The sequence below is a fragment of the Aquarana catesbeiana genome, unplaced genomic scaffold (assembly GCF_042186555.1).
Source record: "Aquarana catesbeiana isolate 2022-GZ unplaced genomic scaffold, ASM4218655v1 unanchor104, whole genome shotgun sequence".
NCBI classification, from domain to species: Eukaryota; Metazoa; Chordata; class Amphibia; order Anura; family Ranidae; genus Aquarana; species Aquarana catesbeiana.
Window position 1 is genome coordinate 41,210 of NW_027362518.1, and position 15,554 is coordinate 56,763.

At 56.6% G+C, this 15,554-nt stretch overlaps 71 non-coding genes across 71 annotated transcripts; all 71 read right to left on the reverse strand.

Annotated features, from left to right (window-relative positions):
- Window positions 1-6: 6 nt before the first annotated feature.
- Window positions 7-125, reverse strand: LOC141121182 (5S ribosomal RNA). Its single transcript, XR_012240298.1, has one exon. It is a non-coding gene; the product is annotated as a 5S ribosomal RNA (ribosomal RNA).
- A 99-nt stretch (window positions 126-224) lies between these two features.
- LOC141121184 (5S ribosomal RNA) lies at window positions 225-343 on the reverse strand. Its single transcript, XR_012240300.1, has one exon. It is a non-coding gene; the product is annotated as a 5S ribosomal RNA (ribosomal RNA).
- Window positions 344-443: 100 nt separating this feature from the next.
- LOC141121185 (5S ribosomal RNA) lies at window positions 444-562 on the reverse strand. Its single transcript, XR_012240301.1, has one exon. It is a non-coding gene; the product is annotated as a 5S ribosomal RNA (ribosomal RNA).
- A 100-nt stretch (window positions 563-662) lies between these two features.
- Window positions 663-781, reverse strand: LOC141121186 (5S ribosomal RNA). The gene has a single exon (XR_012240302.1). It is a non-coding gene; the product is annotated as a 5S ribosomal RNA (ribosomal RNA).
- A 99-nt stretch (window positions 782-880) lies between these two features.
- LOC141121187 (5S ribosomal RNA) lies at window positions 881-999 on the reverse strand. Its single transcript, XR_012240303.1, has one exon. It is a non-coding gene; the product is annotated as a 5S ribosomal RNA (ribosomal RNA).
- Window positions 1,000-1,099: 100 nt separating this feature from the next.
- LOC141121188 (5S ribosomal RNA) lies at window positions 1,100-1,218 on the reverse strand. The gene has a single exon (XR_012240304.1). It is a non-coding gene; the product is annotated as a 5S ribosomal RNA (ribosomal RNA).
- Window positions 1,219-1,318: 100 nt separating this feature from the next.
- On the reverse strand, window positions 1,319-1,437 carry LOC141121266 (5S ribosomal RNA). Its single transcript, XR_012240378.1, has one exon. It is a non-coding gene; the product is annotated as a 5S ribosomal RNA (ribosomal RNA).
- Window positions 1,438-1,536: 99 nt separating this feature from the next.
- On the reverse strand, window positions 1,537-1,655 carry LOC141121189 (5S ribosomal RNA). Its single transcript, XR_012240305.1, has one exon. It is a non-coding gene; the product is annotated as a 5S ribosomal RNA (ribosomal RNA).
- A 98-nt stretch (window positions 1,656-1,753) lies between these two features.
- LOC141121191 (5S ribosomal RNA) lies at window positions 1,754-1,872 on the reverse strand. The gene has a single exon (XR_012240306.1). It is a non-coding gene; the product is annotated as a 5S ribosomal RNA (ribosomal RNA).
- Window positions 1,873-1,971: 99 nt separating this feature from the next.
- On the reverse strand, window positions 1,972-2,090 carry LOC141121192 (5S ribosomal RNA). The gene has a single exon (XR_012240307.1). It is a non-coding gene; the product is annotated as a 5S ribosomal RNA (ribosomal RNA).
- A 100-nt stretch (window positions 2,091-2,190) lies between these two features.
- On the reverse strand, window positions 2,191-2,309 carry LOC141121193 (5S ribosomal RNA). The gene has a single exon (XR_012240308.1). It is a non-coding gene; the product is annotated as a 5S ribosomal RNA (ribosomal RNA).
- A 100-nt stretch (window positions 2,310-2,409) lies between these two features.
- LOC141121194 (5S ribosomal RNA) lies at window positions 2,410-2,528 on the reverse strand. Its single transcript, XR_012240309.1, has one exon. It is a non-coding gene; the product is annotated as a 5S ribosomal RNA (ribosomal RNA).
- Window positions 2,529-2,627: 99 nt separating this feature from the next.
- LOC141121196 (5S ribosomal RNA) lies at window positions 2,628-2,746 on the reverse strand. The gene has a single exon (XR_012240312.1). It is a non-coding gene; the product is annotated as a 5S ribosomal RNA (ribosomal RNA).
- Window positions 2,747-2,846: 100 nt separating this feature from the next.
- On the reverse strand, window positions 2,847-2,965 carry LOC141121197 (5S ribosomal RNA). The gene has a single exon (XR_012240313.1). It is a non-coding gene; the product is annotated as a 5S ribosomal RNA (ribosomal RNA).
- A 100-nt stretch (window positions 2,966-3,065) lies between these two features.
- On the reverse strand, window positions 3,066-3,184 carry LOC141121198 (5S ribosomal RNA). The gene has a single exon (XR_012240314.1). It is a non-coding gene; the product is annotated as a 5S ribosomal RNA (ribosomal RNA).
- Window positions 3,185-3,283: 99 nt separating this feature from the next.
- On the reverse strand, window positions 3,284-3,402 carry LOC141121199 (5S ribosomal RNA). The gene has a single exon (XR_012240315.1). It is a non-coding gene; the product is annotated as a 5S ribosomal RNA (ribosomal RNA).
- Window positions 3,403-3,500: 98 nt separating this feature from the next.
- On the reverse strand, window positions 3,501-3,619 carry LOC141121200 (5S ribosomal RNA). The gene has a single exon (XR_012240316.1). It is a non-coding gene; the product is annotated as a 5S ribosomal RNA (ribosomal RNA).
- A 99-nt stretch (window positions 3,620-3,718) lies between these two features.
- LOC141121202 (5S ribosomal RNA) lies at window positions 3,719-3,837 on the reverse strand. Its single transcript, XR_012240317.1, has one exon. It is a non-coding gene; the product is annotated as a 5S ribosomal RNA (ribosomal RNA).
- A 100-nt stretch (window positions 3,838-3,937) lies between these two features.
- LOC141121203 (5S ribosomal RNA) lies at window positions 3,938-4,056 on the reverse strand. Its single transcript, XR_012240318.1, has one exon. It is a non-coding gene; the product is annotated as a 5S ribosomal RNA (ribosomal RNA).
- A 100-nt stretch (window positions 4,057-4,156) lies between these two features.
- Window positions 4,157-4,275, reverse strand: LOC141121204 (5S ribosomal RNA). Its single transcript, XR_012240319.1, has one exon. It is a non-coding gene; the product is annotated as a 5S ribosomal RNA (ribosomal RNA).
- A 99-nt stretch (window positions 4,276-4,374) lies between these two features.
- Window positions 4,375-4,493, reverse strand: LOC141121205 (5S ribosomal RNA). The gene has a single exon (XR_012240320.1). It is a non-coding gene; the product is annotated as a 5S ribosomal RNA (ribosomal RNA).
- Window positions 4,494-4,593: 100 nt separating this feature from the next.
- On the reverse strand, window positions 4,594-4,712 carry LOC141121206 (5S ribosomal RNA). The gene has a single exon (XR_012240321.1). It is a non-coding gene; the product is annotated as a 5S ribosomal RNA (ribosomal RNA).
- A 100-nt stretch (window positions 4,713-4,812) lies between these two features.
- On the reverse strand, window positions 4,813-4,931 carry LOC141121208 (5S ribosomal RNA). The gene has a single exon (XR_012240323.1). It is a non-coding gene; the product is annotated as a 5S ribosomal RNA (ribosomal RNA).
- A 99-nt stretch (window positions 4,932-5,030) lies between these two features.
- LOC141121209 (5S ribosomal RNA) lies at window positions 5,031-5,149 on the reverse strand. Its single transcript, XR_012240324.1, has one exon. It is a non-coding gene; the product is annotated as a 5S ribosomal RNA (ribosomal RNA).
- Window positions 5,150-5,248: 99 nt separating this feature from the next.
- LOC141121210 (5S ribosomal RNA) lies at window positions 5,249-5,367 on the reverse strand. Its single transcript, XR_012240325.1, has one exon. It is a non-coding gene; the product is annotated as a 5S ribosomal RNA (ribosomal RNA).
- A 99-nt stretch (window positions 5,368-5,466) lies between these two features.
- LOC141121211 (5S ribosomal RNA) lies at window positions 5,467-5,585 on the reverse strand. Its single transcript, XR_012240326.1, has one exon. It is a non-coding gene; the product is annotated as a 5S ribosomal RNA (ribosomal RNA).
- A 100-nt stretch (window positions 5,586-5,685) lies between these two features.
- On the reverse strand, window positions 5,686-5,804 carry LOC141121212 (5S ribosomal RNA). Its single transcript, XR_012240327.1, has one exon. It is a non-coding gene; the product is annotated as a 5S ribosomal RNA (ribosomal RNA).
- A 100-nt stretch (window positions 5,805-5,904) lies between these two features.
- On the reverse strand, window positions 5,905-6,023 carry LOC141121213 (5S ribosomal RNA). The gene has a single exon (XR_012240328.1). It is a non-coding gene; the product is annotated as a 5S ribosomal RNA (ribosomal RNA).
- A 99-nt stretch (window positions 6,024-6,122) lies between these two features.
- On the reverse strand, window positions 6,123-6,241 carry LOC141121214 (5S ribosomal RNA). The gene has a single exon (XR_012240329.1). It is a non-coding gene; the product is annotated as a 5S ribosomal RNA (ribosomal RNA).
- A 100-nt stretch (window positions 6,242-6,341) lies between these two features.
- On the reverse strand, window positions 6,342-6,460 carry LOC141121215 (5S ribosomal RNA). The gene has a single exon (XR_012240330.1). It is a non-coding gene; the product is annotated as a 5S ribosomal RNA (ribosomal RNA).
- A 100-nt stretch (window positions 6,461-6,560) lies between these two features.
- Window positions 6,561-6,679, reverse strand: LOC141121216 (5S ribosomal RNA). Its single transcript, XR_012240331.1, has one exon. It is a non-coding gene; the product is annotated as a 5S ribosomal RNA (ribosomal RNA).
- A 99-nt stretch (window positions 6,680-6,778) lies between these two features.
- LOC141121218 (5S ribosomal RNA) lies at window positions 6,779-6,897 on the reverse strand. Its single transcript, XR_012240332.1, has one exon. It is a non-coding gene; the product is annotated as a 5S ribosomal RNA (ribosomal RNA).
- A 100-nt stretch (window positions 6,898-6,997) lies between these two features.
- Window positions 6,998-7,116, reverse strand: LOC141121220 (5S ribosomal RNA). Its single transcript, XR_012240334.1, has one exon. It is a non-coding gene; the product is annotated as a 5S ribosomal RNA (ribosomal RNA).
- Window positions 7,117-7,215: 99 nt separating this feature from the next.
- Window positions 7,216-7,334, reverse strand: LOC141121221 (5S ribosomal RNA). The gene has a single exon (XR_012240335.1). It is a non-coding gene; the product is annotated as a 5S ribosomal RNA (ribosomal RNA).
- A 99-nt stretch (window positions 7,335-7,433) lies between these two features.
- LOC141121222 (5S ribosomal RNA) lies at window positions 7,434-7,552 on the reverse strand. Its single transcript, XR_012240336.1, has one exon. It is a non-coding gene; the product is annotated as a 5S ribosomal RNA (ribosomal RNA).
- A 100-nt stretch (window positions 7,553-7,652) lies between these two features.
- On the reverse strand, window positions 7,653-7,771 carry LOC141121223 (5S ribosomal RNA). Its single transcript, XR_012240337.1, has one exon. It is a non-coding gene; the product is annotated as a 5S ribosomal RNA (ribosomal RNA).
- A 100-nt stretch (window positions 7,772-7,871) lies between these two features.
- Window positions 7,872-7,990, reverse strand: LOC141121224 (5S ribosomal RNA). Its single transcript, XR_012240338.1, has one exon. It is a non-coding gene; the product is annotated as a 5S ribosomal RNA (ribosomal RNA).
- A 99-nt stretch (window positions 7,991-8,089) lies between these two features.
- On the reverse strand, window positions 8,090-8,208 carry LOC141121225 (5S ribosomal RNA). Its single transcript, XR_012240339.1, has one exon. It is a non-coding gene; the product is annotated as a 5S ribosomal RNA (ribosomal RNA).
- Window positions 8,209-8,308: 100 nt separating this feature from the next.
- LOC141121226 (5S ribosomal RNA) lies at window positions 8,309-8,427 on the reverse strand. Its single transcript, XR_012240340.1, has one exon. It is a non-coding gene; the product is annotated as a 5S ribosomal RNA (ribosomal RNA).
- A 99-nt stretch (window positions 8,428-8,526) lies between these two features.
- LOC141121227 (5S ribosomal RNA) lies at window positions 8,527-8,645 on the reverse strand. The gene has a single exon (XR_012240341.1). It is a non-coding gene; the product is annotated as a 5S ribosomal RNA (ribosomal RNA).
- A 100-nt stretch (window positions 8,646-8,745) lies between these two features.
- LOC141121228 (5S ribosomal RNA) lies at window positions 8,746-8,864 on the reverse strand. The gene has a single exon (XR_012240342.1). It is a non-coding gene; the product is annotated as a 5S ribosomal RNA (ribosomal RNA).
- A 101-nt stretch (window positions 8,865-8,965) lies between these two features.
- On the reverse strand, window positions 8,966-9,084 carry LOC141121229 (5S ribosomal RNA). Its single transcript, XR_012240343.1, has one exon. It is a non-coding gene; the product is annotated as a 5S ribosomal RNA (ribosomal RNA).
- A 99-nt stretch (window positions 9,085-9,183) lies between these two features.
- Window positions 9,184-9,302, reverse strand: LOC141121231 (5S ribosomal RNA). Its single transcript, XR_012240345.1, has one exon. It is a non-coding gene; the product is annotated as a 5S ribosomal RNA (ribosomal RNA).
- Window positions 9,303-9,401: 99 nt separating this feature from the next.
- LOC141121232 (5S ribosomal RNA) lies at window positions 9,402-9,520 on the reverse strand. The gene has a single exon (XR_012240346.1). It is a non-coding gene; the product is annotated as a 5S ribosomal RNA (ribosomal RNA).
- A 100-nt stretch (window positions 9,521-9,620) lies between these two features.
- On the reverse strand, window positions 9,621-9,739 carry LOC141121234 (5S ribosomal RNA). The gene has a single exon (XR_012240347.1). It is a non-coding gene; the product is annotated as a 5S ribosomal RNA (ribosomal RNA).
- A 99-nt stretch (window positions 9,740-9,838) lies between these two features.
- On the reverse strand, window positions 9,839-9,957 carry LOC141121235 (5S ribosomal RNA). Its single transcript, XR_012240348.1, has one exon. It is a non-coding gene; the product is annotated as a 5S ribosomal RNA (ribosomal RNA).
- A 100-nt stretch (window positions 9,958-10,057) lies between these two features.
- On the reverse strand, window positions 10,058-10,176 carry LOC141121236 (5S ribosomal RNA). Its single transcript, XR_012240349.1, has one exon. It is a non-coding gene; the product is annotated as a 5S ribosomal RNA (ribosomal RNA).
- A 100-nt stretch (window positions 10,177-10,276) lies between these two features.
- Window positions 10,277-10,395, reverse strand: LOC141121237 (5S ribosomal RNA). The gene has a single exon (XR_012240350.1). It is a non-coding gene; the product is annotated as a 5S ribosomal RNA (ribosomal RNA).
- Window positions 10,396-10,494: 99 nt separating this feature from the next.
- LOC141121238 (5S ribosomal RNA) lies at window positions 10,495-10,613 on the reverse strand. Its single transcript, XR_012240351.1, has one exon. It is a non-coding gene; the product is annotated as a 5S ribosomal RNA (ribosomal RNA).
- Window positions 10,614-10,711: 98 nt separating this feature from the next.
- Window positions 10,712-10,830, reverse strand: LOC141121239 (5S ribosomal RNA). Its single transcript, XR_012240352.1, has one exon. It is a non-coding gene; the product is annotated as a 5S ribosomal RNA (ribosomal RNA).
- Window positions 10,831-10,929: 99 nt separating this feature from the next.
- LOC141121240 (5S ribosomal RNA) lies at window positions 10,930-11,048 on the reverse strand. Its single transcript, XR_012240353.1, has one exon. It is a non-coding gene; the product is annotated as a 5S ribosomal RNA (ribosomal RNA).
- A 100-nt stretch (window positions 11,049-11,148) lies between these two features.
- On the reverse strand, window positions 11,149-11,267 carry LOC141121241 (5S ribosomal RNA). The gene has a single exon (XR_012240354.1). It is a non-coding gene; the product is annotated as a 5S ribosomal RNA (ribosomal RNA).
- A 100-nt stretch (window positions 11,268-11,367) lies between these two features.
- Window positions 11,368-11,486, reverse strand: LOC141121243 (5S ribosomal RNA). Its single transcript, XR_012240356.1, has one exon. It is a non-coding gene; the product is annotated as a 5S ribosomal RNA (ribosomal RNA).
- A 99-nt stretch (window positions 11,487-11,585) lies between these two features.
- Window positions 11,586-11,704, reverse strand: LOC141121244 (5S ribosomal RNA). Its single transcript, XR_012240357.1, has one exon. It is a non-coding gene; the product is annotated as a 5S ribosomal RNA (ribosomal RNA).
- Window positions 11,705-11,804: 100 nt separating this feature from the next.
- On the reverse strand, window positions 11,805-11,923 carry LOC141121245 (5S ribosomal RNA). The gene has a single exon (XR_012240358.1). It is a non-coding gene; the product is annotated as a 5S ribosomal RNA (ribosomal RNA).
- Window positions 11,924-12,022: 99 nt separating this feature from the next.
- Window positions 12,023-12,141, reverse strand: LOC141121246 (5S ribosomal RNA). The gene has a single exon (XR_012240359.1). It is a non-coding gene; the product is annotated as a 5S ribosomal RNA (ribosomal RNA).
- A 100-nt stretch (window positions 12,142-12,241) lies between these two features.
- Window positions 12,242-12,360, reverse strand: LOC141121247 (5S ribosomal RNA). The gene has a single exon (XR_012240360.1). It is a non-coding gene; the product is annotated as a 5S ribosomal RNA (ribosomal RNA).
- A 100-nt stretch (window positions 12,361-12,460) lies between these two features.
- LOC141121248 (5S ribosomal RNA) lies at window positions 12,461-12,579 on the reverse strand. The gene has a single exon (XR_012240361.1). It is a non-coding gene; the product is annotated as a 5S ribosomal RNA (ribosomal RNA).
- Window positions 12,580-12,678: 99 nt separating this feature from the next.
- On the reverse strand, window positions 12,679-12,797 carry LOC141121249 (5S ribosomal RNA). Its single transcript, XR_012240362.1, has one exon. It is a non-coding gene; the product is annotated as a 5S ribosomal RNA (ribosomal RNA).
- Window positions 12,798-12,897: 100 nt separating this feature from the next.
- On the reverse strand, window positions 12,898-13,016 carry LOC141121250 (5S ribosomal RNA). Its single transcript, XR_012240363.1, has one exon. It is a non-coding gene; the product is annotated as a 5S ribosomal RNA (ribosomal RNA).
- A 100-nt stretch (window positions 13,017-13,116) lies between these two features.
- Window positions 13,117-13,235, reverse strand: LOC141121251 (5S ribosomal RNA). Its single transcript, XR_012240364.1, has one exon. It is a non-coding gene; the product is annotated as a 5S ribosomal RNA (ribosomal RNA).
- Window positions 13,236-13,334: 99 nt separating this feature from the next.
- LOC141121252 (5S ribosomal RNA) lies at window positions 13,335-13,453 on the reverse strand. The gene has a single exon (XR_012240365.1). It is a non-coding gene; the product is annotated as a 5S ribosomal RNA (ribosomal RNA).
- A 98-nt stretch (window positions 13,454-13,551) lies between these two features.
- Window positions 13,552-13,670, reverse strand: LOC141121254 (5S ribosomal RNA). Its single transcript, XR_012240367.1, has one exon. It is a non-coding gene; the product is annotated as a 5S ribosomal RNA (ribosomal RNA).
- Window positions 13,671-13,769: 99 nt separating this feature from the next.
- Window positions 13,770-13,888, reverse strand: LOC141121255 (5S ribosomal RNA). The gene has a single exon (XR_012240368.1). It is a non-coding gene; the product is annotated as a 5S ribosomal RNA (ribosomal RNA).
- A 100-nt stretch (window positions 13,889-13,988) lies between these two features.
- LOC141121269 (5S ribosomal RNA) lies at window positions 13,989-14,108 on the reverse strand. Its single transcript, XR_012240381.1, has one exon. It is a non-coding gene; the product is annotated as a 5S ribosomal RNA (ribosomal RNA).
- A 101-nt stretch (window positions 14,109-14,209) lies between these two features.
- LOC141121256 (5S ribosomal RNA) lies at window positions 14,210-14,328 on the reverse strand. Its single transcript, XR_012240369.1, has one exon. It is a non-coding gene; the product is annotated as a 5S ribosomal RNA (ribosomal RNA).
- Window positions 14,329-14,427: 99 nt separating this feature from the next.
- LOC141121257 (5S ribosomal RNA) lies at window positions 14,428-14,546 on the reverse strand. Its single transcript, XR_012240370.1, has one exon. It is a non-coding gene; the product is annotated as a 5S ribosomal RNA (ribosomal RNA).
- Window positions 14,547-14,645: 99 nt separating this feature from the next.
- On the reverse strand, window positions 14,646-14,764 carry LOC141121258 (5S ribosomal RNA). Its single transcript, XR_012240371.1, has one exon. It is a non-coding gene; the product is annotated as a 5S ribosomal RNA (ribosomal RNA).
- A 100-nt stretch (window positions 14,765-14,864) lies between these two features.
- Window positions 14,865-14,983, reverse strand: LOC141121260 (5S ribosomal RNA). The gene has a single exon (XR_012240372.1). It is a non-coding gene; the product is annotated as a 5S ribosomal RNA (ribosomal RNA).
- Window positions 14,984-15,083: 100 nt separating this feature from the next.
- LOC141121261 (5S ribosomal RNA) lies at window positions 15,084-15,202 on the reverse strand. Its single transcript, XR_012240373.1, has one exon. It is a non-coding gene; the product is annotated as a 5S ribosomal RNA (ribosomal RNA).
- Window positions 15,203-15,302: 100 nt separating this feature from the next.
- LOC141121262 (5S ribosomal RNA) lies at window positions 15,303-15,421 on the reverse strand. Its single transcript, XR_012240374.1, has one exon. It is a non-coding gene; the product is annotated as a 5S ribosomal RNA (ribosomal RNA).
- Window positions 15,422-15,554: the final 133 nt, after the last annotated feature.

Sequence of the window (15,554 nt, forward strand, 5' to 3'; positions counted from 1 at the left end):
AAAAGAAGCCTACGGCACCTGGTATTCCCAGGCGGTCTCCCATCCAGGTACTAACCAGGCCCGACCCTGCTTAGCCTCCGAGATCAGACGAGATCGGGCGCTTTCAGGGTGATGTGGCCGTAGGCGATCTCTTACGGCACGCTCAACCCTCTTGACTTTGGCGGCGCCAAGATGGGAAACGAGGAAAAAAAACAGGGCAAGTCCAGAAATCCAAGAAAAAAAGAAGCCTACGGCACCTGGTATTCCCAGGCGGTCTCCCATCCAGGTACTAACCAGGCCCGACCCTGCTTAGCCTCCGAGATCAGACGAGATCGGGCGCTTTCAGGGTGATGTGGCCGTAGGCGATCTCTAACGGCACGCTCAACCCTCTTGACCTTGGCGGCGCCAAGATGGGAAACGAGGAAAAAAAACAGGGCAAGTCCAGAACGCCCCCCAAAAAAAGAAGCCTACGGCACCTGGTATTCCCAGGCGGTCTCCCATCCAGGTACTAACCAGGCCCGACCCTGCTTAGCCTCCGAGATCAGACGAGATCGGGCGCTTTCAGGGTGATGTGGCCGTAGGCGATCTCTAACGGCACGCTCAACCCTCTTGACCTTGGCGGCGCCAAGATGGGAAACGAGGAAAAAAAACAGGGCAAGTCCAGAACTCCCCCAAAAAAAAGAAGCCTACGGCACCTGGTATTCCCAGGCGGTCTCCCATCCAGGTACTAACCAGGCCCGACCCTGCTTAGCCTCCGAGATCAGACGAGATCGGGCGCTTTCAGGGTGATGTGGCCGTAGGCGATCTCTTACGGCACGCTCAACCCTCTTGACTTTGGCGGCGCCAAGATGGGAAACGAGGAAAAAAAACAGGGCAAGTCCAGAAATCCAAGAAAAAAAGAAGCCTACGGCACCTGGTATTCCCAGGCGGTCTCCCATCCAGGTACTAACCAGGCCCGACCCTGCTTAGCCTCCGAGATCAGACGAGATCGGGCGCTTTCAGGGTGATGTGGCCGTAGGCGATCTCTAACGGCACGCTCAACCCTCTTGACCTTGGCGGCGCCAAGATGGGAAACGAGGAAAAAAAACAGGGCAAGTCCAGAACGCCCCCCAAAAAAAGAAGCCTACGGCACCTGGTATTCCCAGGCGGTCTCCCATCCAGGTACTAACCAGGCCCGACCCTGCTTAGCCTCCGAGATCAGACGAGATCGGGCGCTTTCAGGGTGATGTGGCCGTAGGCGATCTCTAACGGCACGCTCAACCCTCTTGACCTTGGCGGCGCCAAGATGGGAAACGAGGAAAAAAAACAGGGCAAGTCCAGAACTCCCCCAAAAAAAAGAAGCCTACGGCACCTGGTATTCCCAGGCGGTCTCCCATCCAGGTACTAACCAGGCCCGACCCTGCTTAGCCTCCGAGATCAGACGAGATCGGGCGCTTTCAGGGTGATGTGGTCGTAGGCGATCTCTTACGGCACGCTCAACCCTCTTGACTTTGGCGGCGCCAAGATGGGAAACGAGGAAAAAAAACAGGGCAAGTCCAGAAATCCAAGAAAAAAAGAAGCCTACGGCACCTGGTATTCCCAGGCGGTCTCCCATCCAGGTACTAACCAGGCCCGACCCTGCTTAGCCTCCGAGATCAGACGAGATCGGGCGCTTTCAGGGTGATGTGGCCGTAGGCGATCTCTTACGGCACGCTCAACCCTCTTGACTTTGGCGGCACCAAGATGGGAAACGAGGAAAAAAACAGGGCAAGTCCAGAACTCCAAGAAAAAAAGAAGCCTACGGCACCTGGTATTCCCAGGCGGTCTCCCATCCAGGTACTAACCAGGCCCGACCCTGCTTAGCCTCCGAGATCAGACGAGATCGGGCGCTTTCAGGGTGATGTGGCCGTAGGCGATCTCTTACGGCACGCTCAACCCTCTTGACTTTGGCGGCGCCAAGATGGGAAACGAGGAAAAAAAACAGGGCAAGTCCAGAAATCCAAGAAAAAAAGAAGCCTACGGCACCTGGTATTCCCAGGCGGTCTCCCATCCAGGTACTAACCAGGCCCGACCCTGCTTAGCCTCCGAGATCAGACGAGATCGGGCGCTTTCAGGGTGATGTGGCCGTAGGCGATCTCTAACGGCACGCTCAACCCTCTTGACCTTGGCGGCGCCAAGATGGGAAACGAGGAAAAAAAACAGGGCAAGTCCAGAACGCCCCCCAAAAAAAGAAGCCTACGGCACCTGGTATTCCCAGGCGGTCTCCCATCCAGGTACTAACCAGGCCCGACCCTGCTTAGCCTCCGAGATCAGACGAGATCGGGCGCTTTCAGGGTGATGTGGCCGTAGGCGATCTCTAACGGCACGCTCAACCCTCTTGACCTTGGCGGCGCCAAGATGGGAAACGAGGAAAAAAAACAGGGCAAGTCCAGAACTCCCCCAAAAAAAAGAAGCCTACGGCACCTGGTATTCCCAGGCGGTCTCCCATCCAGGTACTAACCAGGCCCGACCCTGCTTAGCCTCCGAGATCAGACGAGATCGGGCGCTTTCAGGGTGATGTGGCCGTAGGCGATCTCTTACGGCACGCTCAACCCTCTTGACTTTGGCGGCGCCAAGATGGGAAACGAGGAAAAAAAACAGGGCAAGTCCAGAAATCCAAGAAAAAAAGAAGCCTACGGCACCTGGTATTCCCAGGCGGTCTCCCATCCAGGTACTAACCAGGCCCGACCCTGCTTAGCCTCCGAGATCAGACGAGATCGGGCGCTTTCAGGGTGATGTGGCCGTAGGCGATCTCTAACGGCACGCTCAACCCTCTTGACCTTGGCGGCGCCAAGATGGGAAACGAGGAAAAAAAACAGGGCAAGTCCAGAACGCCCCCCAAAAAAAGAAGCCTACGGCACCTGGTATTCCCAGGCGGTCTCCCATCCAGGTACTAACCAGGCCCGACCCTGCTTAGCCTCCGAGATCAGACGAGATCGGGCGCTTTCAGGGTGATGTGGCCGTAGGCGATCTCTAACGGCACGCTCAACCCTCTTGACCTTGGCGGCGCCAAGATGGGAAACGAGGAAAAAAAACAGGGCAAGTCCAGAACTCCCCCAAAAAAAAGAAGCCTACGGCACCTGGTATTCCCAGGCGGTCTCCCATCCAGGTACTAACCAGGCCCGACCCTGCTTAGCCTCCGAGATCAGACGAGATCGGGCGCTTTCAGGGTGATGTGGCCGTAGGCGATCTCTTACGGCACGCTCAACCCTCTTGACTTTGGCGGCGCCAAGATGGGAAACGAGGAAAAAAAACAGGGCAAGTCCAGAAATCCAAGAAAAAAAGAAGCCTACGGCACCTGGTATTCCCAGGCGGTCTCCCATCCAGGTACTAACCAGGCCCGACCCTGCTTAGCCTCCGAGATCAGACGAGATCGGGCGCTTTCAGGGTGATGTGGCCGTAGGCGATCTCTTATGGCACGCTCAACCCTCTTGACTTTGGCGGCACCAAGATGGGAAACGAGGAAAAAAACAGGGCAAGTCCAGAACTCCAAGAAAAAAAGAAGCCTACGGCACCTGGTATTCCCAGGCGGTCTCCCATCCAGGTACTAACCAGGCCCGACCCTGCTTAGCCTCCGAGATCAGACGAGATCGGGCGCTTTCAGGGTGATGTGGCCGTAGGCGATCTCTTACGGCACGCTCAACCCTCTTGACTTTGGCGGCGCCAAGATGGGAAACGAGGAAAAAAAACAGGGCAAGTCCAGAAATCCAAGAAAAAAAGAAGCCTACGGCACCTGGTATTCCCAGGCGGTCTCCCATCCAGGTACTAACCAGGCCCGACCCTGCTTAGCCTCCGAGATCAGACGAGATCGGGCGCTTTCAGGGTGATGTGGCCGTAGGCGATCTCTAACGGCACGCTCAACCCTCTTGACCTTGGCGGCGCCAAGATGGGAAACGAGGAAAAAAAACAGGGCAAGTCCAGAACGCCCCCCAAAAAAAGAAGCCTACGGCACCTGGTATTCCCAGGCGGTCTCCCATCCAGGTACTAACCAGGCCCGACCCTGCTTAGCCTCCGAGATCAGACGAGATCGGGCGCTTTCAGGGTGATGTGGCCGTAGGCGATCTCTAACGGCACGCTCAACCCTCTTGACCTTGGCGGCGCCAAGATGGGAAACGAGGAAAAAAAACAGGGCAAGTCCAGAACTCCCCCAAAAAAAAGAAGCCTACGGCACCTGGTATTCCCAGGCGGTCTCCCATCCAGGTACTAACCAGGCCCGACCCTGCTTAGCCTCCGAGATCAGACGAGATCGGGCGCTTTCAGGGTGATGTGGCCGTAGGCGATCTCTTACGGCACGCTCAACCCTCTTGACTTTGGCGGCGCCAAGATGGGAAACGAGGAAAAAAAACAGGGCAAGTCCAGAAATCCAAGAAAAAAAGAAGCCTACGGCACCTGGTATTCCCAGGCGGTCTCCCATCCAGGTACTAACCAGGCCCGACCCTGCTTAGCCTCCGAGATCAGACGAGATCGGGCGCTTTCAGGGTGATGTGGCCGTAGGCGATCTCTAACGGCACGCTCAACCCTCTTGACCTTGGCGGCGCCAAGATGGGAAACGAGGAAAAAAAACAGGGCAAGTCCAGAACGCCCCCCAAAAAAAGAAGCCTACGGCACCTGGTATTCCCAGGCGGTCTCCCATCCAGGTACTAACCAGGCCCGACCCTGCTTAGCCTCCGAGATCAGACGAGATCGGGCGCTTTCAGGGTGATGTGGCCGTAGGCGATCTCTAACGGCACGCTCAACCCTCTTGACCTTGGCGGCGCCAAGATGGGAAACGAGGAAAAAAAACAGGGCAAGTCCAGAACTCCCCCAAAAAAAAGAAGCCTACGGCACCTGGTATTCCCAGGCGGTCTCCCATCCAGGTACTAACCAGGCCCGACCCTGCTTAGCCTCCGAGATCAGACGAGATCGGGCGCTTTCAGGGTGATGTGGCCGTAGGCGATCTCTTACGGCACGCTCAACCCTCTTGACTTTGGCGGCGCCAAGATGGGAAACGAGGAAAAAAAACAGGGCAAGTCCAGAAATCCAAGAAAAAAAGAAGCCTACGGCACCTGGTATTCCCAGGCGGTCTCCCATCCAGGTACTAACCAGGCCCGACCCTGCTTAGCCTCCGAGATCAGACGAGATCGGGCGCTTTCAGGGTGATGTGGCCGTAGGCGATCTCTTACGGCACGCTCAACCCTCTTGACTTTGGCGGCACCAAGATGGGAAACGAGGAAAAAAAACAGGGCAAGTCCAGAACTCCAAGAAAAAAAGAAGCCTACGGCACCTGGTATTCCCAGGCGGTCTCCCATCCAGGTACTAACCAGGCCCGACCCTGCTTAGCCTCCGAGATCAGACGAGATCGGGCGCTTTCAGGGTGATGTGGCCGTAGGCGATCTCTTACGGCACGCTCAACCCTCTTGACTTTGGCGGCGCCAAGATGGGAAACGAGGAAAAAAAACAGGGCAAGTCCAGAAATCCAAGAAAAAAAGAAGCCTACGGCACCTGGTATTCCCAGGCGGTCTCCCATCCAGGTACTAACCAGGCCCGACCCTGCTTAGCCTCCGAGATCAGACGAGATCGGGCGCTTTCAGGGTGATGTGGCCGTAGGCGATCTCTAACGGCACGCTCAACCCTCTTGACCTTGGCGGCGCCAAGATGGGAAACGAGGAAAAAAAACAGGGCAAGTCCAGAACGCCCCCCAAAAAAAGAAGCCTACGGCACCTGGTATTCCCAGGCGGTCTCCCATCCAGGTACTAACCAGGCCCGACCCTGCTTAGCCTCCGAGATCAGACGAGATCGGGCGCTTTCAGGGTGATGTGGCCGTAGGCGATCTCTAACGGCACGCTCAACCCTCTTGACCTTGGCGGCGCCAAGATGGGAAACGAGGAAAAAAAACAGGGCAAGTCCAGAACTCCCCCAAAAAAAAGAAGCCTACGGCACCTGGTATTCCCAGGCGGTCTCCCATCCAGGTACTAACCAGGCCCGACCCTGCTTAGCCTCCGAGATCAGACGAGATCGGGCGCTTTCAGGGTGATGTGGCCGTAGGCGATCTCTTACGGCACGCTCAACCCTCTTGACTTTGGCGGCGCCAAGATGGGAAACGAGGAAAAAAAACAGGGCAAGTCCAGAAATCCAAGAAAAAAAGAAGCCTACGGCACCTGGTATTCCCAGGCGGTCTCCCATCCAGGTACTAACCAGGCCCGACCCTGCTTAGCCTCCGAGATCAGACGAGATCGGGCGCTTTCAGGGTGATGTGGCCGTAGGCGATCTCTAACGGCACGCTCAACCCTCTTGACCTTGGCGGCGCCAAGATGGGAAACGAGGAAAAAAAACAGGGCAAGTCCAGAACGCCCCCCAAAAAAAGAAGCCTACGGCACCTGGTATTCCCAGGCGGTCTCCCATCCAGGTACTAACCAGGCCCGACCCTGCTTAGCCTCCGAGATCAGACGAGATCGGGCGCTTTCAGGGTGATGTGGCCGTAGGCGATCTCTAACGGCACGCTCAACCCTCTTGACCTTGGCGGCGCCAAGATGGGAAACGAGGAAAAAAAACAGGGCAAGTCCAGAACTCCCCCAAAAAAAAGAAGCCTACGGCACCTGGTATTCCCAGGCGGTCTCCCATCCAGGTACTAACCAGGCCCGACCCTGCTTAGCCTCCGAGATCAGACGAGATCGGGCGCTTTCAGGGTGATGTGGCCGTAGGCGATCTCTTACGGCACGCTCAACCCTCTTGACTTTGGCGGCGCCAAGATGGGAAACGAGGAAAAAAAACAGGGCAAGTCCAGAAATCCAAGAAAAAAAGAAGCCTACGGCACCTGGTATTCCCAGGCGGTCTCCCATCCAGGTACTAACCAGGCCCGACCCTGCTTAGCCTCCGAGATCAGACGAGATCGGGCGCTTTCAGGGTGATGTGGCCGTAGGCGATCTCTAACGGCACGCTCAACCCTCTTGACCTTGGCGGCGCCAAGATGGGAAACGAGGAAAAAAAACAGGGCAAGTCCAGAACGCCCCCAAAAAAAAGAAGCCTACGGCACCTGGTATTCCCAGGCGGTCTCCCATCCAGGTACTAACCAGGCCCGACCCTGCTTAGCCTCCGAGATCAGACGAGATCGGGCGCTTTCAGGGTGATGTGGCCGTAGGCGATCTCTAACGGCACGCTCAACCCTCTTGACCTTGGCGGCGCCAAGATGGGAAACGAGGAAAAAAAACAGGGCAAGTCCAGAACTCCCCAAAAAAAAGAAGCCTACGGCACCTGGTATTCCCAGGCGGTCTCCCATCCAGGTACTAACCAGGCCCGACCCTGCTTAGCCTCCGAGATCAGACGAGATCGGGCGCTTTCAGGGTGATGTGGCCGTAGGCGATCTCTTACGGCACGCTCAACCCTCTTGACTTTGGCGGCGCCAAGATGGGAAACGAGGAAAAAAAACAGGGCAAGTCCAGAAATCCAAGAAAAAAAGAAGCCTACGGCACCTGGTATTCCCAGGCGGTCTCCCATCCAGGTACTAACCAGGCCCGACCCTGCTTAGCCTCCGAGATCAGACGAGATCGGGCGCTTTCAGGGTGATGTGGCCGTAGGCGATCTCTTACGGCACGCTCAACCCTCTTGACCTTGGCGGCGCCAAGATGGGAAACGAGGAAAAAAAACAGGGCAAGTCCAGAACTCCCCAGAAAAAAAGAAGCCTACGGCACCTGGTATTCCCAGGCGGTCTCCCATCCAGGTACTAACCAGGCCCGACCCTGCTTAGCCTCCGAGATCAGACGAGATCGGGCGCTTTCAGGGTGATGTGGCCGTAGGCGATCTCTTACGGCACGCTCAACCCTCTTGACTTTGGCGGCGCCAAGATGGGAAACGAGGAAAAAAAACAGGGCAAGTCCAGAACTCCCCCAAAAAAAAGAAGCCTACGGCACCTGGTATTCCCAGGCGGTCTCCCATCCAGGTACTAACCAGGCCCGACCCTGCTTAGCCTCCGAGATCAGACGAGATCGGGCGCTTTCAGGGTGATGTGGCCGTAGGCGATCTCTTACGGCACGCTCAACCCTCTTGACTTTGGCGGCGCCAAGATGGGAAACGAGGAAAAAAAACAGGGCAAGTCCAGAAATCCAAGAAAAAAAGAAGCCTACGGCACCTGGTATTCCCAGGCGGTCTCCCATCCAGGTACTAACCAGGCCCGACCCTGCTTAGCCTCCGAGATCAGACGAGATCGGGCGCTTTCAGGGTGATGTGGCCGTAGGCGATCTCTAACGGCACGCTCAACCCTCTTGACCTTGGCGGCGCCAAGATGGGAAACGAGGAAAAAAAACAGGGCAAGTCCAGAACGCCCCCAAAAAAAAGAAGCCTACGGCACCTGGTATTCCCAGGCGGTCTCCCATCCAGGTACTAACCAGGCCCGACCCTGCTTAGCCTCCGAGATCAGACGAGATCGGGCGCTTTCAGGGTGATGTGGCCGTAGGCGATCTCTAACGGCACGCTCAACCCTCTTGACCTTGGCGGCGCCAAGATGGGAAACGAGGAAAAAAAACAGGGCAAGTCCAGAACTCCCCAAAAAAAAGAAGCCTACGGCACCTGGTATTCCCAGGCGGTCTCCCATCCAGGTACTAACCAGGCCCGACCCTGCTTAGCCTCCGAGATCAGACGAGATCGGGCGCTTTCAGGGTGATGTGGCCGTAGGCGATCTCTTACGGCACGCTCAACCCTCTTGACCTTTGGCGGCGCCAAGATGGGAAACGAGGAAAAAAAACAGGGCAAGTCCAGAAATCCCAAGAAAAAAGAAGCCTACGGCACCTGGTATTCCCAGGCGGTCTCCCATCCAGGTACTAACCAGGCCCGACCCTGCTTAGCCTCCGAGATCAGACGAGATCGGGCGCTTTCAGGGTGATGTGGCCGTAGGCGATCTCTAACGGCACGCTCAACCCTCTTGACCTTGGCGGCGCCAAGATGGGAAACGAGGAAAAAAAACAGGGCAAGTCCAGAACTCCCCAAGAAAAAAAGAAGCCTACGGCACCTGGTATTCCCAGGCGGTCTCCCATCCAGGTACTAACCAGGCCCGACCCTGCTTAGCCTCCGAGATCAGACGAGATCGGGCGCTTTCAGGGTGATGTGGCCGTAGGCGATCTCTTACGGCACGCTCAACCCTCTTGACTTTGGCGGCGCCAAGATGGGAAACGAGGAAAAAAAACAGGGCAAGTCCAGAAATCCAAGAAAAAAAGAAGCCTACGGCACCTGGTATTCCCAGGCGGTCTCCCATCCAGGTACTAACCAGGCCCGACCCTGCTTAGCCTCCGAGATCAGACGAGATCGGGCGCTTTCAGGGTGATGTGGCCGTAGGCGATCTCTAACGGCACGCTCAACCCTCTTGACCTTGGCGGCGCCAAGATGGGAAACGAGGAAAAAAAACAGGGCAAGTCCAGAACGCCCCCAAAAAAAGAAGCCTACGGCACCTGGTATTCCCAGGCGGTCTCCCATCCAGGTACTAACCAGGCCCGACCCTGCTTAGCCTCCGAGATCAGACGAGATCGGGCGCTTTCAGGGTGATGTGGCCGTAGGCGATCTCTAACGGCACGCTCAACCCTCTTGACCTTGGCGGCGCCAAGATGGGAAACGAGGAAAAAAAACAGGGCAAGTCCAGAACTCCCCCAAAAAAAAGAAGCCTACGGCACCTGGTATTCCCAGGCGGTCTCCCATCCAGGTACTAACCAGGCCCGACCCTGCTTAGCCTCCGAGATCAGACGAGATCGGGCGCTTTCAGGGTGATGTGGCCGTAGGCGATCTCTTACGGCACGCTCAACCCTCTTGACTTTGGCGGCGCCAAGATGGGAAACGAGGAAAAAAAACAGGGCAAGTCCAGAAATCCAAGAAAAAAAGAAGCCTACGGCACCTGGTATTCCCAGGCGGTCTCCCATCCAGGTACTAACCAGGCCCGACCCTGCTTAGCCTCCGAGATCAGACGAGATCGGGCGCTTTCAGGGTGATGTGGCCGTAGGCGATCTCTAACGGCACGCTCAACCCTCTTGACCTTGGCGGCGCCAAGATGGGAAACGAGGAAAAAAAACAGGGCAAGTCCAGAACGCCCCCAAAAAAAAGAAGCCTACGGCACCTGGTATTCCCAGGCGGTCTCCCATCCAGGTACTAACCAGGCCCGACCCTGCTTAGCCTCCGAGATCAGACGAGATCGGGCGCTTTCAGGGTGATGTGGCCGTAGGCGATCTCTAACGGCACGCTCAACCCTCTTGACCTTGGCGGCGCCAAGATGGGAAACGAGGAAAAAAAACAGGGCAAGTCCAGAACTCCCCCAAAAAAAAGAAGCCTACGGCACCTGGTATTCCCAGGCGGTCTCCCATCCAGGTACTAACCAGGCCCGACCCTGCTTAGCCTCCGAGATCAGACGAGATCGGGCGCTTTCAGGGTGATGTGGCCGTAGGCGATCTCTTACGGCACGCTCAACCCTCTTGACTTTGGCGGCGCCAAGATGGGAAACGAGGAAAAAAAACAGGGCAAGTCCAGAAATCCAAGAAAAAAAGAAGCCTACGGCACCTGGTATTCCCAGGCGGTCTCCCATCCAGGTACTAACCAGGCCCGACCCTGCTTAGCCTCCGAGATCAGACGAGATCGGGCGCTTTCAGGGTGATGTGGCCGTAGGCGATCTCTTACGGCACGCTCAACCCTCTTGACTTTGGCGGCACCAAGATGGGAAACGAGGAAAAAAACAGGGCAAGTCCAGAACTCCAAGAAAAAAAGAAGCCTACGGCACCTGGTATTCCCAGGCGGTCTCCCATCCAGGTACTAACCAGGCCCGACCCTGCTTAGCCTCCGAGATCAGACGAGATCGGGCGCTTTCAGGGTGATGTGGCCGTAGGCGATCTCTTACGGCACGCTCAACCCTCTTGACTTTGGCGGCGCCAAGATGGGAAACGAGGAAAAAAAACAGGGCAAGTCCAGAAATCCAAGAAAAAAAGAAGCCTACGGCACCTGGTATTCCCAGGCGGTCTCCCATCCAGGTACTAACCAGGCCCGACCCTGCTTAGCCTCCGAGATCAGACGAGATCGGGCGCTTTCAGGGTGATGTGGCCGTAGGCGATCTCTAACGGCACGCTCAACCCTCTTGACCTTGGCGGCGCCAAGATGGGAAACGAGGAAAAAAAACAGGGCAAGTCCAGAACGCCCCCCAAAAAAAGAAGCCTACGGCACCTGGTATTCCCAGGCGGTCTCCCATCCAGGTACTAACCAGGCCCGACCCTGCTTAGCCTCCGAGATCAGACGAGATCGGGCGCTTTCAGGGTGATGTGGCCGTAGGCGATCTCTAACGGCACGCTCAACCCTCTTGACCTTGGCGGCGCCAAGATGGGAAACGAGGAAAAAAAACAGGGCAAGTCCAGAACTCCCCCAAAAAAAAGAAGCCTACGGCACCTGGTATTCCCAGGCGGTCTCCCATCCAGGTACTAACCAGGCCCGACCCTGCTTAGCCTCCGAGATCAGACGAGATCGGGCGCTTTCAGGGTGATGTGGCCGTAGGCGATCTCTTACGGCACGCTCAACCCTCTTGACTTTGGCGGCGCCAAGATGGGAAACGAGGAAAAAAAACAGGGCAAGTCCAGAAATCCAAGAAAAAAAGAAGCCTACGGCACCTGGTATTCCCAGGCGGTCTCCCATCCAGGTACTAACCAGGCCCGACCCTGCTTAGCCTCCGAGATCAGACGAGATCGGGCGCTTTCAGGGTGATGTGGCCGTAGGCGATCTCTAACGGCACGCTCAACCCTCTTGACCTTTGGCGGCACCAAGATGGGAAACGAGGAAAAAAAACAGGGCAAGTCCAGAACTCCAAGAAAAAAAGAAGCCTACGGCACCTGGTATTCCCAGGCGGTCTCCCATCCAGGTACTAACCAGGCCCGACCCTGCTTAGCCTCCGAGATCAGACGAGATCGGGCGCTTTCAGGGTGATGTGGCCGTAGGCGATCTCTTACGGCACGCTCAACCCTCTTGACTTTGGCGGCGCCAAGATGGGAAACGAGGAAAAAAAACAGGGCAAGTCCAGAAATCCAAGAAAAAAAGAAGCCTACGGCACCTGGTATTCCCAGGCGGTCTCCCATCCAGGTACTAACCAGGCCCGACCCTGCTTAGCCTCCGAGATCAGACGAGATCGGGCGCTTTCAGGGTGATGTGGCCGTAGGCGATCTCTAACGGCACGCTCAACCCTCTTGACCTTGGCGGCGCCAAGATGGGAAACGAGGAAAAAAAACAGGGCAAGTCCAGAACGCCCCCCAAAAAAAGAAGCCTACGGCACCTGGTATTCCCAGGCGGTCTCCCATCCAGGTACTAACCAGGCCCGACCCTGCTTAGCCTCCGAGATCAGACGAGATCGGGCGCTTTCAGGGTGATGTGGCCGTAGGCGATCTCTAACGGCACGCTCAACCCTCTTGACCTTGGCGGCGCCAAGATGGGAAACGAGGAAAAAAAACAGGGCAAGTCCAGAACTCCCCCAAAAAAAAGAAGCCTACGGCACCTGGTATTCCCAGGCGGTCTCCCATCCAGGTACTAACCAGGCCCGACCCTGCTTAGCCTCCGAGATCAGACGAGATCGGGCGCTTTCAGGGTGATGTGGCCGTAGGCGATCTCTTACGGCACGCTCAACCCTCTTGACTTTGGCGGCGCCAAGATGGGAAACGAGGAAAAAAAACAGGGCAAGTCCAGAAATCCAAGAAAAAAAGAAGCCTACGGCACCTGGTATTCCCAGGCGGTCTCCCATCCAGGTACTAACCAGGCCCGACCCTGCTTAGCCTCCGAGATCAGACGAGATCGGGCGCTTTCAGGGTGATGTGGCCGTAGGCGATCTCTAACGGCACGCTCAACCCTCTTGACCTTGGCGGCGCCAAGATGGGAAACGAGGAAAAAAAACAGGGCAAGTCCAGAACGCCCCCAAAAAAAAGAAGCCTACGGCACCTGGTATTCCCAGGCGGTCTCCCATCCAGGTACTAACCAGGCCCGACCCTGCTTAGCCTCCGAGATCAGACGAGATCGGGCGCTTTCAGGGTGATGTGGCCGTAGGCGATCTCTAACGGCACGCTCAACCCTCTTGACCTTGGCGGCGCCAAGATGGGAAACGAGGAAAAAAAACAGGGCAAGTCCAGAACTCCCCCAAAAAAAAGAAGCCTACGGCACCTGGTATTCCCAGGCGGTCTCCCATCCAGGTACTAACCAGGCCCGACCCTGCTTAGCCTCCGAGATCAGACGAGATCGGGCGCTTTCAGGGTGATGTGGCCGTAGGCGATCTCTTACGGCACGCTCAACCCTCTTGACTTTGGCGGCGCCAAGATGGGAAACGAGGAAAAAAAACAGGGCAAGTCCAGAAATCCAAGAAAAAAAGAAGCCTACGGCACCTGGTATTCCCAGGCGGTCTCCCATCCAGGTACTAACCAGGCCCGACCCTGCTTAGCCTCCGAGATCAGACGAGATCGGGCGCTTTCAGGGTGATGTGGCCGTAGGCGATCTCTTACGGCACGCTCAACCCTCTTGACTTTGGCGGCACCAAGATGGGAAACGAGGAAAAAAACAGGGCAAGTCCAGAACTCCAAGAAAAAAAGAAGCCTACGGCACCTGGTATTCCCAGGCGGTCTCCCATCCAGGTACTAACCAGGCCCGACCCTGCTTAGCCTCCGAGATCAGACGAGATCGGGCGCTTTCAGGGTGATGTGGCCGTAGGCGATCTCTTACGGCACGCTCAACCCTCTTGACTTTGGCGGCGCCAAGATGGGAAACGAGGAAAAAAAACAGGGCAAGTCCAGAAATCCAAGAAAAAAAGAAGCCTACGGCACCTGGTATTCCCAGGCGGTCTCCCATCCAGGTACTAACCAGGCCCGACCCTGCTTAGCCTCCGAGATCAGACGAGATCGGGCGCTTTCAGGGTGATGTGGCCGTAGGCGATCTCTAACGGCACGCTCAACCCTCTTGACCTTGGCGGCGCCAAGATGGGAAACGAGGAAAAAAAACAGGGCAAGTCCAGAACGCCCCCCAAAAAAAGAAGCCTACGGCACCTGGTATTCCCAGGCGGTCTCCCATCCAGGTACTAACCAGGCCCCGACCCTGCTTAGCCTCCGAGATCAGACGAGATCGGGCGCTTTCAGGGTGATGTGGCCGTAGGCGATCTCTAACGGCACGCTCAACCCTCTTGACCTTGGCGGCGCCAAGATGGGAAACGAGGAAAAAAAAACAGGGCAAGTCCAGAACTCCCCCAAAAAAAAGAAGCCTACGGCACCTGGTATTCCCAGGCGGTCTCCCATCCAGGTACTAACCAGGCCCGACCCTGCTTAGCCTCCGAGATCAGACGAGATCGGGCGCTTTCAGGGTGATGTGGCCGTAGGCGATCTCTTACGGCACGCTCAACCCTCTTGACTTTGGCGGCGCCAAGATGGGAAACGAGGAAAAAAAACAGGGCAAGTCCAGAAATCCAAGAAAAAAAGAAGCCTACGGCACCTGGTATTCCCAGGCGGTCTCCCATCCAGGTACTAACCAGGCCCGACCCTGCTTAGCCTCCGAGATCAGACGAGATCGGGCGCTTTCAGGGTGATGTGGCCGTAGGCGATCTCTAACGGCACGCTCAACCCTCTTGACCTTGGCGGCGCCAAGATGGGAAACGAGGAAAAAAAACAGGGCAAGTCCAGAACGCCCCCAAAAAAAGAAGCCTACGGCACCTGGTATTCCCAGGCGGTCTCCCATCCAGGTACTAACCAGGCCCGACCCTGCTTAGCCTCCGAGATCAGACGAGATCGGGCGCTTTCAGGGTGATGTGGCCGTAGGCGATCTCTAACGGCACGCTCAACCCTCTTGACCTTGGCGGCGCCAAGATGGGAAACGAGGAAAAAAAACAGGGCAAGTCCAGAACTCCCCCAAAAAAAAGAAGCCTACGGCACCTGGTATTCCCAGGCGGTCTCCCATCCAGGTACTAACCAGGCCCGACCCTGCTTAGCCTCCGAGATCAGACGAGATCGGGCGCTTTCAGGGTGATGTGGCCGTAGGCGATCTCTTACGGCACGCTCAACCCTCTTGACTTTGGCGGCGCCAAGATGGGAAACGAGGAAAAAAAACAGGGCAAGTCCAGAAATCCCAAGAAAAAAAGAAGCCTACGGCACCTGGTATTCCCAGGCGGTCTCCCATCCAGGTACTAACCAGGCCCGACCCTGCTTAGCCTCCGAGATCAGACGAGATCGGGCGCTTTCAGGGTGATGTGGCCGTAGGCGATCTCTAACGGCACGCTCAACCCTCTTGACCTTGGCGGCGCCAAGATGGGAAACGAGGAAAAAAAACAGGGCAAGTCCAGAACGCCCCCAAAAAAAAGAAGCCTACGGCACCTGGTATTCCCAGGCGGTCTCCCATCCAGGTACTAACCAGGCCCGACCCTGCTTAGCCTCCGAGATCAGACGAGATCGGGCGCTTTCAGGGTGATGTGGCCGTAGGCGATCTCTAACGGCACGCTCAACCCTCTTGACCTTGGCGGCGCCAAGATGGGAAACGAGGAAAAAAAACAGGGCAAGTCCAGAACTCCCCCAAAAAAAAGAAGCCTACGGCACCTGGTATTCCCAGGCGGTCTC